Source organism: Labeo rohita, chromosome 24 (assembly GCF_022985175.1).
Source record: "Labeo rohita strain BAU-BD-2019 chromosome 24, IGBB_LRoh.1.0, whole genome shotgun sequence".
Lineage (NCBI taxonomy): Eukaryota > Metazoa > Chordata > Actinopteri > Cypriniformes > Cyprinidae > Labeo > Labeo rohita.
In genome coordinates, this window is record NC_066892.1 from 285,786 (window position 1) to 301,889 (window position 16,104).

Below are 16,104 nucleotides of genomic sequence, written 5' to 3' on the forward strand. Positions count from 1 at the left end.
CAAAAGATTGAAAGACTCTCTTCTGCTCATTAAAAATACAGTAAAAATGTGAAATGTTATTCTAATTTTAAACAGCTGTTTTCTATGTGAATATGTGTTAAACTGTAATTGATTTCTGTGATCAAAGCTGAATTTTCAGCGTCATTACTCCAGTCTTCAGTGTCACGTGGTCCTTCAGAAATCATTCTAATATGCTGATTTGCTGCTCAACAAACATTTCTGATTATTATCAATGTTGAAAACAGTTGTGCTGCACAATATTTTTGTGGAAACCATTATACATTTTATTTTTAGGATTCACAGATGAACAGAAAGTTCAAAAGAACAGCATTTAGTTGAAGTAGAAATCTTTTGTTACATTATAAATATCACTTTTGATCAATTTAATGTGTTCTTGATGAATAAAAGCATTCATTTCTTTCTGAAGAAATATGGCACTGACCCTGAGCGTTTGGATGTAAGTGTTTGCTGATATAACGAGCGGTAAGTGAGAGAGATCACAGTGCTGTTGAAGGTCCTGCTGTGAGATCACAGTAGAAACAAGGAAATGGTTTGATGGAGGCTTTTATAGTCCAGCATCAGCCTGAAACACTCCTTCATTACAACACAAGAGTGATGTGCTGACTGTGAGCGAGAGACAGAGACTGACACTAAGAGAGAGAGAGAGCGCTCATTCTTCAACTGAGATTACAGGAGTTTGAGCTACAAACACCAGTCAGTCATTACTAGCCATTATTATTACTGTCACTGTGTTTGATGATGGTGAAGATAATGATGATGATGGTGCAGAAATTACACTTTACTGTCACACATCATGCAGAGCACAAACAAGAGCACTAGAGCACTAGAGTAATGAAGAGAAAACACAATCCTGACATCCTAACAACCACCTAAATACCACTAACAACACCCTAACAACTACCCAGAACACCCTAGCAACCACTTAAAACCATTTAGAACACCTCAACAACATCTGAGCAAGCACTCAGCAGTGCAATGGTGTGTTGTGCACAGGTAAACACTCGTCTGGTTTTTGTTCGGTACAGTCTTGAGTCCAAACATCAACAGAGAGTGAAACTGAGTACACACTAGTGTTTCATCACACAGCACACACACGTGACACCAGACAACACAAGCATTCTGAAGTACACAAGATTTCACACTCACATACACACTCACTTGCACACTTGCACATTCACATTCATGCACATTCACGCACACACTCGAACACTTATTCACACATACACACACACTCACTCACTCACTCACACACACTCACTCACACAGCCAGTTACACTTGCACACTTCCACACACACACACACACACACACGTACTCACACTCATGCACACACACTCGACCACTCATTTACACTCATGCATGCATGCTCACATACACATACTCATGCACACTCACAGTCACTTGCACAGCCACGCACACTCACACTAACGCATGAACGATGAACGCACACACACTCACTCACACTCTCATAGACACAGACACACACACACTCACTCGCACTTACTCACGCATGCACACTGACACATTCACACGTACACAAACACTCACTTGCACACTCACACTCCCACACATACTCACACTCATGCACACACTTAACCACTCATTCACACTCATACATGCACGCTCACATATACACTCACTCACGCACACACACACTCACAAAGACACAGGCATACACACTTTTACACATTTACACGTACACTCACTCGCACACACACGTCTGGTTTATTATCTTTGTGGGGACTCTCCACAGGTGCAATGGTTTTTATACTCTCCACACTGTATTTTCTATCCCCTTACCCTAACCCTACCCCTAAACCTAACCCTTACAGAAAACTTTCTGCATTTTTACTTTCTCAAAAAAACTCATTCTGTATGATTTATAAGCTTTTGTACCCATGGGGACCTCAATTTAGGTCCCCACAGTGACACTAGTCCCCATGAGTCTGTGTGTATTCAGGTTTAAGTCCCCACAAGGATATAAAAACAAGTCCACACACACACACACACACACACACACACACTCATGTACACACGCTCACATACAGACTCACTCACTCATGCACACTCATACTCACTCGCACTCGCACACACATTCACTCACTCTCACAGACACACACGCATGCACACACACATGTACACACACACACACACACTCACACACACATGCAAGCATACACACACACACTCAGATCAGACATGATTTCATTCAGATTACTGACAGGCGGCTGAAGCTCTAATCTCTGTCTCTTGTGCTCATATTGAGCGTACGGCACATGTGTTCACGTGTGTGGAGTAAAGATTTGTTTCTGATCAAAGGATGATTGAGATGATGATCTGAAACAGCTCTGATAGCACAGATTACAGCAGCGTCTTTCATGTGTTCTGATTTATTCATTCACTGTAATTGTCCATTACCCATCATGCATGTTGCATTAATCTACAGTACCACTAGTCTCACCTCCACACTGAGCGGAATACATACACAGACACACGGCATTCTGGGTACTGATGGGATCTTGCATACACACACACACGATTCAGCAGAAGGTTAGCAGGATCCACAGCATCTGTGACTCACGATCGACTCCTACAGACAAGTTTAACTCCACCTGTCAATCACTCAGTGAGTCAAAACAATGATGAGCTAACGATCAAAAAATCTATTTATAGCCACAAAACTTAAACTTCACCTTAACACGTGAGACTAACAACAAAGAGACACTAACTTTGACTGTAAAATCACATTCAGTATTTCAACTGACCATGTAAAGCTAATAACCCATACGGCAGTAAATAAATAAATACGTCTAAATTCTTAAAACATTTAATGTTTATAAATATTTTTACAAATATACAAAAATAAATATTCTGAAATATATTTGCTAAAATGTTTTAAAATTTAAGTGAACAGATCGCTATTAATATTAGTATGTTTTTGGAAATATATAAATATATAATTTTTTACATATTTAAAAAAACAACATTGAAAAATATATTTTGCCCCTCATATATTTCAATTTAGGAAAATACATTCACACGTCACATCTGAAGAAAAACTTGTTTTTATATCTGCTGTCCATAACGTGTGAACGTACAGTACTGTTAAATTATTATGAATATAGTTTTGATGGCTATTCCATCCATATTTGCATTTAAGTTCAATTGATTAGTGATTTAGACACTTTAAAGCTGAAATGTCACATTTTGCTGAAAAATTTAGAATAAGATTCATATTTCTGCTTATAAACAGCTCTTCTCACAGTCCTCCTTTATGAGTGTATTACTGTTCACGTTTGATTTCATGTTTGCTTTTACAAAATGAAGGACTAGTTAACATGATTCTCTGTGGTGTGTCACAGATGATCTATAGATTTTAACCTCAGTCTTGATCTGATCATCACTCTAATGTGAGGAGGACGACACACACACACACACACACACACACACGTTGTGTTTCCATGTTTTATGGGGACATTCCATAGGCGTAATGGTTTTTATACTGTACAAACCGTATTTTCTATCGCCCTACACCTAAACCTAGCCCTCCCAGGAGACTGTGCACACTTTTACTTTCTCAAACAAACTCATTCTGCATGATTTATAAGCCTGTTTCCTCATGGGGACCTCAAAAATGTCCCCACAAGGTCAAAATTTAGTGATATTACTATCCTTGTGGGGACATTTGGTCCCCATAACGTGGTAAATACCAGGTACACACACACACACACACACACACTCACTCCTCTCATTATTCTCTGAGAGACCAGATGAGACCAGATGAGACCACGTGTCTCTGGAGGAAAGCAGCGGTCTGGAGTTCACAGCAGGATGTTTTATCCTCTCAAACTCCCACGTGACCAAGAAACCGCCTCAATTATTCAGACCATCCAGACGGGACGACAGAAACACTACTGAAAACTCACAGAGACACAAAAACAAGTCGGCCCTCCAACCTCATTCTGTTCACAATCACTACTAAAAACCGCATTCTACTGAATCAACATTCAGGTAAAGACAACTGTATTCTCACTCATCTGTGCTGAATAAACAAAGCCTAAACAACTAGTTAATGCAGTGAGTCTAGTAGTAACTCATGACATAAAGTAAAAGCCTCCAGAATCAGAAACAAAACACTCTGCTGATGAATGTTTACTATAACAACCACATGACAGAATGTTTAAAACCTTTTCTCCAGATTTTTTTTTAACATGAAATAGCAATAAAAATTTCTAAAATATTTATAGTATTAATCTTAGGTAATGTTACTTTTTAACATTTACTAATATATTATTAAAATGAGCTTCAGCTGACATGAACTAACAATGAATGGTGTTTTTATTAACTAATGTTAACAAAGATTCATAAACACTTTATCATATATTGCTCATTATTATTAGTTAATGCTAGTTAATGCATTAACTAACAGGATCTTATTGTAAAGTGTTACCCTAAAACACATGGTCTAGTCTGGTCTAGATCTTACAGGGTCTGGTTTTGATCTGGTGTTGACTCCAAAATGAATGGGAAGCAGTGTTGTTATTGTTAACTAAAACTAAAAATGATTAAACATTTATGTTAATTGTAATTAAAAAACATGAATTGAAATAAAATATCAAATAAAAAGCTAAAATGAATAATATTTTTATGAGGTTTAATACATAAAAATGTATCCCTTGTTTTTTGTTGTTTTTATCTCTTATGCATATGTTGTGATTCTAAGTATTTTAAATTGTTTTTATGTAAACCATTTTGAATTACCATGCATATTCTCCAGCTGTGTGCATCACAGCCTTTGTATGTGAACAGAAACAAATTGGAAAAAGGCATACAAATGTTTTAAAATTGGAGATATTATTTGGTCCTGAATTCAGCACTTGAATGGCACTGATAATAAATTGAAAGTACACACGAGTCTCATGATGAAATGAATAATATATTGATTAATTATGAGTTAAATCTGACATCAAAATGTGTGCAGATTCACAGTGCTGATCTGAAACAAGAGTTTGTGTGTTCTGACTGTAATGACTGTCGTTCTGCCCACAGAGACTCTTGATTACAAACCATCTGACTCAGAGAAATCAGCAAACCGCAGCGAGGAACCACTAAACAACCCACACACACTTCACTAACTAGTTCCACAGTTTATTTCTGTCTCCTGCCGTCAGTCAGTGTGATTCCTACAGCATCAGCCCGCTGATTTGAACACATGCCACGTCTGACATCAACACACACACACACACACACACACTGAACGCAAACATTTCACTGCTATCGTGTTGTGCAGTGAGACGCGGGAATGTGCCGGATTCACGTCTGCGCTTGCGTACTACTGTTGAGTTTATTTCTAGCTTTACTCTCAGTGTTATTTATGGAGCTTCTCCTGGTGTTCAGTGTGTTATTAATGAGGGTCTCCTCATTGAGCCTGATGTGTGATGACAGGACACACACACACACACACACAACAGGGCTCTGACTGTAATTGAACACTCACAACCGAACCACTAAACACCAGCGTGAAACCACAAGAGCAATCAAACAGGGGTGCGTTTCCCAAAAGCATCGTAGCTAACTATGCTCACAAGTTCCATTCAACTCTGTTGGTAACAACAGAACTTTCAACCACTGTTGCTTTAGGGAAACACAACACGGAGCCAACATAAAACTCAACAACACAGAGTTTTTATTACAAACTAAAAAAATAAAAACACACATGATCACAGCCTGGTTTCGTTTAGTTGCAGTACTACAATGACTGGAATAAAAAAAGAAAGAAAAATTCAAGAAAAAAATGAAGACTTTTAAGACACTTTAAAAAAGACTAAAATTTTAACTAAAGTTAAAATGAGGAAAAAAATATAAAAATAAAGACGAATTCAAAATATTAAAATTGTTCATATATATTAAAGCTTAACCTCATTTCAGTTAAGATTTTTGAACATAAAAAACAATAAAATGACTACAGCTTGTCAGACCGAGCAACAGTAACCAAGGGGGGCGGAGCTTTGAAAAGAGTCAGCTCAGCTGTATTCGCCTGCTCAGCTCATTACTTCAGTCCAACATTAATCTAATTCATGATCGCTTTAATATTATGTGCTGAATCAGTTTATTCGGGAACAGACAGAAACTGACTATAGACTCTCTGTACAGTCCTGAAATCACAGTCCAGCACATTTACAAACCCTGATGAACCTGTCCTGATGAACAGTTCACTCCAGCTGGAAGAAACTCAGATTCCTGTATAATTTATGCCATAAAGGCATCCACAAGCTCCCATTCATCGGCGTAATGGAGCTCTGGATGGTCAGACTTATAAGATCAATACTGATTATCTCGCTCTTTGCAGAGCTTGTGTTCCTGGCGCCGGAGCCGAGCGTCTTCAGTGGAAACACAAAGAAAACAAGAACTCGTGAGGCGACAGACCGACCGACAGACGAGTGATTTCTGCTGTAATCGCCCGGCCTTTAATCCAGAGCAGATCAGCAGATTAAAGCAGACGGACAGAGAGGTTCAGATCAGGACACACGGGACACACCACGACCCAGATGTTTACACCACATCTGTCTGCGCATTCCTACTGATCTTTGTTAAAAGTTATAGAAAAATTTGACCCTGGACCACAAAACCAGTCATAAGAGTCCATTTTTTTTTTAAATTAAAATTTATACATATTCTGAAAGCTGAATAAATAAGCGTTGCACTGATGTGTTTAGTTATGTGATGTGTTGTTATGATAGGACAATATTTGGTTGAGATACAACTATTTGAAAATCTGGAATCTGAGGTTCAATAAAAATAACAACGCTGAGAAAATCACCTTTAAAGTTGTCCAAATGAAGTTCTTAGGAATGCATATTACTAATCAGAAACTAAGTTTTGATATACTTACAATAGGAAATTTACTAATATCTTCATGGAACATGATCTTTACTTAATATCCTAATGATATTTTTGCATAAAAGAAAAATCGATCATTTTGACCCATACAATGTATTGTTGGCCATTGCTACAAATATCCAGGGTCACAAATGTTAGGACAAAACAGTCTTAAAGTAACTCTCATGTTCTAAGATCAATATTCTCATGATGTTATTTGTACTTGAATAAAGAAATGTTTTTTTAATGTTAGGAAACATTTTTGTAACCTTTATATAACATTATAATCACAAATCAACTGCTGATTTTAACATTCTTAAAATATTACAAACAAATGCTCATATAATGTTACATTTTGGCTGAAACAGAACGTTTTTGTAACTTTTAAGAAACATCATAATCATGAGAAGAAAATGCAACATTGTAACATTCTAAGAATATTAAAAGTAAGCTTGTTACAGTGCATGTTCGCTGAAAAAGTTCTACGAATTTTTTCGTAACCTTCAAAAATCACAACAAGAGGACACAATAAAAATAATCACTGAAATAACATTATCATTTGAGTGAAAAAGTTAGCTGTAACATTTCAGAATGTAACATTGTAACATTTCAGAAACATTTCAAAGCAATGTTGCCACAATGTTTTGTTAACCTACATCGGTTAATCTGGGGATTTACTATCAGAAAGCCACAGGACTGAGATTTCTGCACAATCCATGATCTATATTTGGATCCAAACGCAAGCAGTGCATGATTTATGCAGAGTAAATCCATAAACTCACCAGATTGAGGTTCATCCAGGAGTCAATCATCGCGGTCACACGGATCAGATGAGTTTCAGAGGCCAGAGACAAACAGAAATATGATTGAAAGTGTGTGTGACACAGAAAAAAAACACAACAGAGCCAGACTCGGTCCGGACTGGAATGCTGCGCGCGTTCTGGAGGCGCTCCTGGAGCGCGCCGGACCATCTGTAGCGCCGGGCACGCGCACAACATTCCTGTCTGGATGGAATCTGTCATTCAATATTCTCATGGACTCAGTTACAGATATAAATAACCATTAACACACGCAGTGTGCAGAGCAGAGAGAAACTGAATCTCCTTAAGATATAGTGTAGAATAAATACACAAATAAACACTAAACCCATTAAGGCGTTAATTAATGAGCTTTACAGCAGTGCGCGTTCAGAACAGAACTGTCTAAATGAAGTAAACGAAGAGGAAAGAGCGCAGCAAAATATAAACACAAACAACATCCAAACACACACTGATGTGATCCTGCGATCGATATTTAGAGAAACACTCTCACCTCTGATTTATCTGACACTTTGACTCGTTTAACTCCGCAGATTAGCGTCCTGATGCGGTAAATCCAGTGCAGGTGAAGATGACGATCGGATGAGAACGAAGAGCAGCTCCGCTGGACCGGACCGGACCCGTGATGAAGATGTTCAGCAGCAGCAGCAGCTCCGGATCTCCGAACGCAAACGTGACCACACCCACTTATGCTAATGAGCACCCTCGCAGCGCACGCTGATTGGCTCACACTGCTGTCAGTCAGACCGATAGTAACATCTGCTCTGCTGTCCTGATTAAGAGATCAGACGACATCAAGCTGATGAACAAACTATTTATATCGGCGTTGATTGCTTATAATTACACTGTAAAAACGACTGGAAGTCGTAAATAAAACATTTTTGATTTACGAGATTACAGAAGTACGTTTTACAAGAAAATACTACTACAGTCTTTCAATTCTACACTATTTCTCAGTCTTTTTTTAAAACCTAAATATATTTAAATGTTTGTATTATTTTTTTTTCAGGTGCCAAGGCAACATTTCTTGTTTTCGTTTAGTACTAAAATGACAAAATAAATATAAATAAATAAAATTACTAAAATTGTAACTAAAGTTAAAATGAAGGAAGAACATATAAAGATAGAAACTAATTCAAAATATGAAAAACTTTAAATATGTGAAAACTTTTTCAGGTGTTAATTCAACATTTCTAATTTGTACGTATTTTATAGTACAAAAATGACTCAAATTAAATCTATGAATCTGAGTGATGCTGTTTATTTGTGCAATTTACTAGAGCTTTCCAAGTAAAAATTGTTTTAAAGTAAATTCTTCAGCAATTTTAAGTTTAGAAATAATTACAATAAAATCAAATCTCTTGGTACATCAACTCAACAAATAGTTATGTCAATTAATTGTTATGACTTATTTTTATATATATATATATATTTTTTTTTTCACCTGCATTGTGTTTATATGTGTTGAACTGTCATTTTCTTAATGTATTTTACAAAATTGCCCTCCTTTACAAAATGTTTTCTTATGGGTCGGTCAGGGATAGGGTTGGTGTTCTTTGGTTGGTGTTTGGTTACTGGTACAGTATATATGTAACTAATTTTTTCTCAATGTTTGAAACAATAAAAAGTATCTAAACAACTTAACAAATAGTATGCACTGTAATTATTTTTTTAATGTAACATAAAACATTATTTTGTAAATAAAGATTATGAGCGTGTTTTATACTATTTAAGCTTTCTTAAAATGTAAGTTTTGTGAAGTTTACTGCCTTGAGTTGAAGTTTATTTGTTTGAAACAAATTGGCAGTAAAGAACAAAAAATTAATTATTAGTTCAATGTGTTACTTCCTTTTTTGTAATTATATATAAAATGATCTAGCAATTTCTGAGTGAAAATTGTTTCTACAGCATTTTTTCAGTGTAGAAATAACGAATCTGCTGGAAAAAACATCTTCAAATGCACAAACATACATATTGTTTACTGCAAAAAAATAAAAAAAAGATTGTTTTGAAGTTGTAAATAAGAGATTTACAGTCCATTTCCGACTTTTAATGCACATGTAATCTATTCTGTTTCTTGCAGTTTATGTAATTATGTGTGACATTTACCTGCAACTTCTGAGTGAAAACGTCTGTTTTTTTTTCAGTATAAAATATGTACTGTGCATATTATAATGCTGTGCTGAGATGTTTTTAAGATCTTCATCTAATCTGAGCAGACAGTCGAATCACTTCCAGCTGAATGAATCTCTGTCAGATCAATAATTTCATGATGGGAATCAGAGTCTGAATCTGATGCAACTCCTCTGAAAACCCTCCACCTAAAGCCTTTAATTCCTGTCTGAGGCGTCAGTGGATCTGACAGCGGGGGCGTCTGTAAGATGGCAAATGTTTCCTCAGAGACTGAGAGGCAGAATCTCATCAGATGCTCCTGCAGCACACATGCATAATACAGCACCGGCGCAGAGCAGAGTTTATCATCACAGCACTTACACAGGCTCCAGAAGAGATGCAGCGATCACACCTGGAATACAAAACTAAAAAAGGTAAATGTGACAACTTCAGAAAACTGCAAGGCATAAACTCCTGAGATTTACACTCACAACTGTGAGATATACGCTCATATTTGTGAGGTATAAACTAATCATTGCTAGATATGAGCTTGCAATTGTGAGGAAAAAGTTGCAGTTACCTTTTGCATTTTTTATTCTGTGGCCTGCAGATCTAGGATAATCCTGAGTAAAGCAGAAACACCACACAACACGAGTGCAGATGTGTGAATGTGTGTTTTTGGCTCAACTGGTCAATGCACAGACAGATGAAAGTGTTGCACAGACCCTGAGGAGAGAAACGGTCAGCATCATCTCACACTGCTCATTCTCACATTACACTCCCCACAGGCAGCCACTGGATCCCAACGCACGGAAAACTGCACATCCCAGCAAAGCAGTCATCCTGAAACACCACTGAGCTGCCAAATAACCCGAAACCATGTCCAGAGACTGCTGAATGAATTCAGCTCATCTGCTGGTCACTGAGAGATGGTTAAACATGCAGCTCATCTGCTCAACGTTTGGCTGAAATCTGAGCAGATCATTCAAATGAAAGACAAAAAAACCCCTTCATTCTCACTGGAGCATTTGTTCATGTCTGATAAATGATCAATTCCAGACTAAAAGCATTAACATTGAGGAAACAGAGGATCTGATGCAGCACAAACTCAATGCTAATCTGCTTTATACAGCATGTAATCATATTTTTTCCAGCATAAATCAATACAGACATGCAGAAAATCACCCACAGCGTCATCAGTCACGCAGAAGTGGAGCGACGGCGCTCTCTAGTGGACACAAACACAAACACACAGTAAAGACTGTTAATACGAGCACACATTCTGTTTAATATAACATACATCTAATGCAACTAACACTTTTCCATGACAGTTTCTCGAAGGACAGTATAAGAGGATGATAACGATTATGATTATTAAACATGGTGAAACAGCGCCTGTACTCTTATGCCTTACATTGAGTTCATTAAAAAGTGATATTTTGATGAGGATTATGCTGATGAGTTTCTCGTAATTGACTAAATTCAGAAAAAAACAGAGATCAGAGTCATATGAATATTATGTAACACTCACACAGATGAAACATCATCAGATCTCAGTGTTTGTCTGGTTTTGTGTCTCTCAGGATTCACAGAAACTCCTGCACTTTAAAGAGAATCAATTATGCTCAAAGAGTCTCATTAATATGCATGAAATACTGAGTCACCAAAATGAATGTAATATTGATCTCTGATTATGTCATTTACTTAATGCTAATGAGAAGACATCTGCCTGTCTGTCTGTGTTTCTATTTCTCAAGAAAGAGCGTAAATCTCAAGATTTGTCAAAAAGATTTTTGTCACATGTACAAAAATCTTTTTGACATAATTCTTATACATAATTCTTGAGATATATATATATATATGAAAAGTTTGATAAAAACAGATAACTCATTACAGATAAAATGTTTTTTCAAAAAAAAAAAATGTTTCATTATCTTATCATGTTATTTTATTGTGTTAGTTAGCTGTATTTTTAGTTATTTTTACTTAATCAAAATAATCCAGCTGCAGTTTGATTATGATTAACTGAAATGCACAATGAGAAAACATGATTTTTGAAAATAGTTAGAAATGGAGTTATCTGTTTTTGCAAATGAATTCTTCATATATATATATATATATATATAATGTTTTGCATTAAAAAATGAACCATTTTATTACCTCACTGCGCATTTTCCACATTTTGTGCTATTATTTTTAAAGACACTTATTACAGTTAAAATTAAAACCATTAAGATAAAATAATACTTGAAATATAATAATAAAAAAATCTAGCTAGTTGTCAGCTGTTGTCATTTTGGCTTAGTTTAATTACTAAAATAACTAAAACCAACAACAAGAAAAAACTAAAAATAAAAAAAGTGAACACAAAATTAGTAAAACTATACATATATATATATATATATATATATATGAAGAGTAAAGATTATATCTGTAAAACAGATAACGTTTTTTATTTTCAAAGATCATGTTTTTTATTATCATGGTATCATGTTTTTATTGTGTTATTGTTGTTATTTTTACCTAATCAAAGTAACCCAGCTGCAGTTTGATTGAAATTAATTGGAATGTACAATGAAAAAACATGATTTCTGAACAATTTTAAAAACAGATATATATATTAATGCTACTAAAACAACACTGGATTAAAGGGCATTAGTATTATTATTACTATTAATTACATTTTATTATTTTGAAAACACTAAATGGTCCTAAATTAGTTTCAGTTTCCTGTATGCAAACTATAATAAATGAATAAGTGTGTTGTAATGTGAGGTGAGCGGGAGCCACTTGGTGTCGCTGGAGGATTCATCAGTCAGATCTCAGTGTATTTCTAGAAGCAGCAGCAGCAGCAGCCATTATTAAACTCTGTGTGTTTCTGCTCTTCTGATGACTCTGTGACCTCACTCGTACCCATGATGCACTGCCCGTTCCAGACGTTACATTAAACAGCAGCTGCACGCTCGTCACATAAGGGAAAGCTGAGAATCTGTAGTTTGCTGAATACGAGCTGCAATGCATGCTGGGAGATTGAGGGTGTGTTTTGGCAGGGTTACATAAACAGCATTGACTGTTACATAATGCAATTCAGATGTTGGAGAGCTTTGCTTTTTAAAACCATCTTTCACCAGAATAGAGGTGTTAACCCTTCGATGAACATGTCTGTGTTTGCAGATGAATTTACTGCAGAAACACCTACAAAACATGAGCAGCTGCAGATGCTTGAACACAACTTTAAAGCTGGTGGAGGAAAAAAACAAAACAAAACACTGATGAGAATCTGCACTCATCACAATCAGGATATTAACATTTATTAAACAAATTGAACTTAAATTACAAAAAATAAATTACTATTCATATAATAAACATTAATATTCCTATTCATTTATTAAATTAACTTAACTTAAATGCTAAAAATGATTCACATGATTAATAATATTCAAATTAATATATTAAATAGATTTTACTTGAATGCTAAAATATGCATTTTAATGATTTATATTCCTTTTAAGTCATTTAAAAATTACTTTAATTACTAAAATATATTATTAATATAATTCATATTATCAATCCTATTAATATATTAAACAAATACAAGTTAAATGCTAAAACATCAAGATGTTAAAGCAGGTGAAACGAAGGTGTGTGTGTGTATAAAGTCAGAAGGTTAGTAAATAAAAGGAGCAGGCGCGGCTGTGATGAGGCCGATGTGAGACGTGTGGATGCTCACAGTGTTTGTGTTTGATTGCAGCAGACAGACTCACTGAACTGACTCAGATCGGACGAGATGATGAGATATTCTCTGCCTTCAGACCGATAATGTGTCCGCTTTTATGTTGCTCAAACACAAAGCTTTATTTTCTATCAGACGCTGAACAAACACAGCGCAGCCATCAAACCCTCATCATATTTTCCAGCACTTCCATTCACAATCTCTCAAAGGCTGCAATTATTTCTCAGCCCTCCTGACATTATTTTCAACAGAGCAAAACAACATAATCCTTATTTGAATTAACTTTATATCTTATTTAACAAAAAACACAAAAGTTCTATTTTGGAAGCTGTAAAGGCCCTTCCACACTAAAAGTGAAAGGAATAATGTTCAGACTGAAGGAAGAGTCTCTGTCTCTGCACTTACTCCTGATTCAAGACAACACATGTGAAAGAGTAACTGTTACTTACTGTTACTTCATTGAAAAAGTAACTCAGATCATTTCTCGTAAATTTAAAAGTAATGTGTTACTTGGAAAAAGCAATCTGATTATAACACTGCCCTTGATACCGGATTCATGCTGTAAAATCAATTTCCAGGACTTTCAAGGACTTTTCCTTTGATTTGATGTTTCCTACCGTTTAAAAAAAAAAAAGATTTGTTAACCAGCTTCGAAGTCCCGAACTGAATAATGATTCGCGAATCTTTCAGATCTGGATCTGAATCAGTTCCGATCTGAATCAAATGATTCCCCAATCAGAATTGTAATTTGCGAACAATCATTTCAGGTCACAACTGAAATCGCGAATAATTTGATTCGCAAAATGATTCACAAACCCCCTCCTAGGTCCCTATCTAAAGCTAAGGATTCGCGATTTTAAGTCCCGAATAGTCTGAATAAAATGATTCGCTATACGCAAAGTCCCGATCTAACTTAAATGAATCGCGATTCTTGATTTGAAGTCCCGATCTAAACCAAATGATTCTTGATTTGAAGTCCCCGTCTGTATCAAATGATTCGCGATTCGAAATCCCGGTCTGAATCAAATGATTCGCGATTCGAAATTCCGGTCTGAATCAAATGATTCGCGATACGCGAAGTTCCGATCTAAGTCAAATGAATCGCGGTACGCGATTTGAAGTCCCGATCTGAATTAAATGATTCGCGATCCGATTTAAACAAACAAACAAAATTACAAACGATGTTGAAACCTGTAAATGTATGGCACTTTTAACTTGATCTGGTTTTTGCTAGTGAATCAGTTGAAATGAATGATCGAAGTGACTCACTCAACTGATTCGGTTCATTTGTTCCTTTTTTCGAGTCCTCAGCCTTATTACCTGGCATTGTCAGTGCTACTACTGGCTTAGTTTTATGACATTAACTGAAATAAGCGAAAACGTGTTAGTGGATGTGTTTTGAATTGTTGAATTTTCCGTGAAAAGACATGTGCCTACTGAACAAAATAAACACTAAGTTCATAGATACATTAAAAAAAAAAAAAAAAAAAAAGGAGTCAGAAAAAAAGATTCGCGAACCGGCTTCGAAGTCCCGAACTGAATAATGATTCGCGAACCTTTCAGATCAGGATCTGAATCAGTTCCGATCTAAGTCAAATGAATCGGCACGCGATTTGAAGTCCCAATCTGAATCAAATGATTCGCGATCCGATTTAAACAAACAATGTATGGCTCTTTTAAGTTGATCTGGTTTTTGCTAGTGAATCGGTTGAAATGAATGAACCCTGTTACTAACTTTTGTTTTTTAATGAAAAACATACAGTTCATGAAATTTCTGTATTTATGACATGAACTGTGGCAAATTAATTGACTGACTTATGCCTACATTAGCACTTTCTGCTTCCCTGTTGAAATAAATAAATAAAACAGCACCGACTTTGAGCAGATCTTGTTCTGCTGCTGAATTCCTCCTGCATGTGTAATTATTCTCAGTCTAATGACGTCAGACTCCTTACAGCATTACAGCTCTGAACAGAACAACAGAGACAAACCTTCACCTAAAGCAGAGAAAGAGCCGCATAAATCACACACAACCGCAGCGTTATTGATCAAACACAGATGCACAGAATAAAGCTCCTCATCTCTCAGCTCAGGTGGACACACACGTGCGGACTACAACTTCATCTGCTACTTCTCAAAGCAGAAATTCAGAAATATGATCTTTATGAGTTCAAACACACACACACAACCAAACAGATGGAAAAAAGGATGATCATAAAGAGCTGAAGCTGAAGATCAGTTTCACATTTTTAAGCATCTTTTGACATGTTGATCTCATCAAACTGATTCTGAGATATGATCATACAGGACTTCATGTTTTAGACCAGATGTACTCAAATGATTCACTATGAAGGGGCAAAAAACTATTTAAGGACCAAATGAGAATGTTGCATTATATATTAGATTGAAACTAACAGTGCACTGCAAAAACTAAACTTGCAAAACTTCACTTATGTTATCTACATTTCAATACAACAATTAAATGTTTATAAAAACAAACAAACAACAACAACAAAAAAACAAAACATGGATTTTAAAATTT

The 16,104-nt window shown here is 35.9% G+C and overlaps 1 protein-coding gene across 11 annotated transcripts in view; it reads right to left on the reverse strand.

The window, feature by feature from the left end:
• Positions 1 to 8,389, reverse strand: part of epb41l3a (erythrocyte membrane protein band 4.1-like 3a) — a 47,925-nt gene extending 39,536 nt beyond the window's left edge. For 10 of the 11 annotated variants that reach the window (XM_051097568.1, XM_051097562.1, XM_051097571.1 and 7 more), the window contains exon 1: positions 7,682 to 7,851. The gene's annotated coding sequence lies outside the window, so the exon portion shown is untranslated. Of the gene's footprint in view, positions 1 to 7,681; positions 7,852 to 8,210 lie in introns of those variants that run through there. The other variant, XM_051097572.1, reaches the window with a different exon arrangement.
• Between the last annotated feature and the right edge of the window lie 7,715 nt (positions 8,390 to 16,104).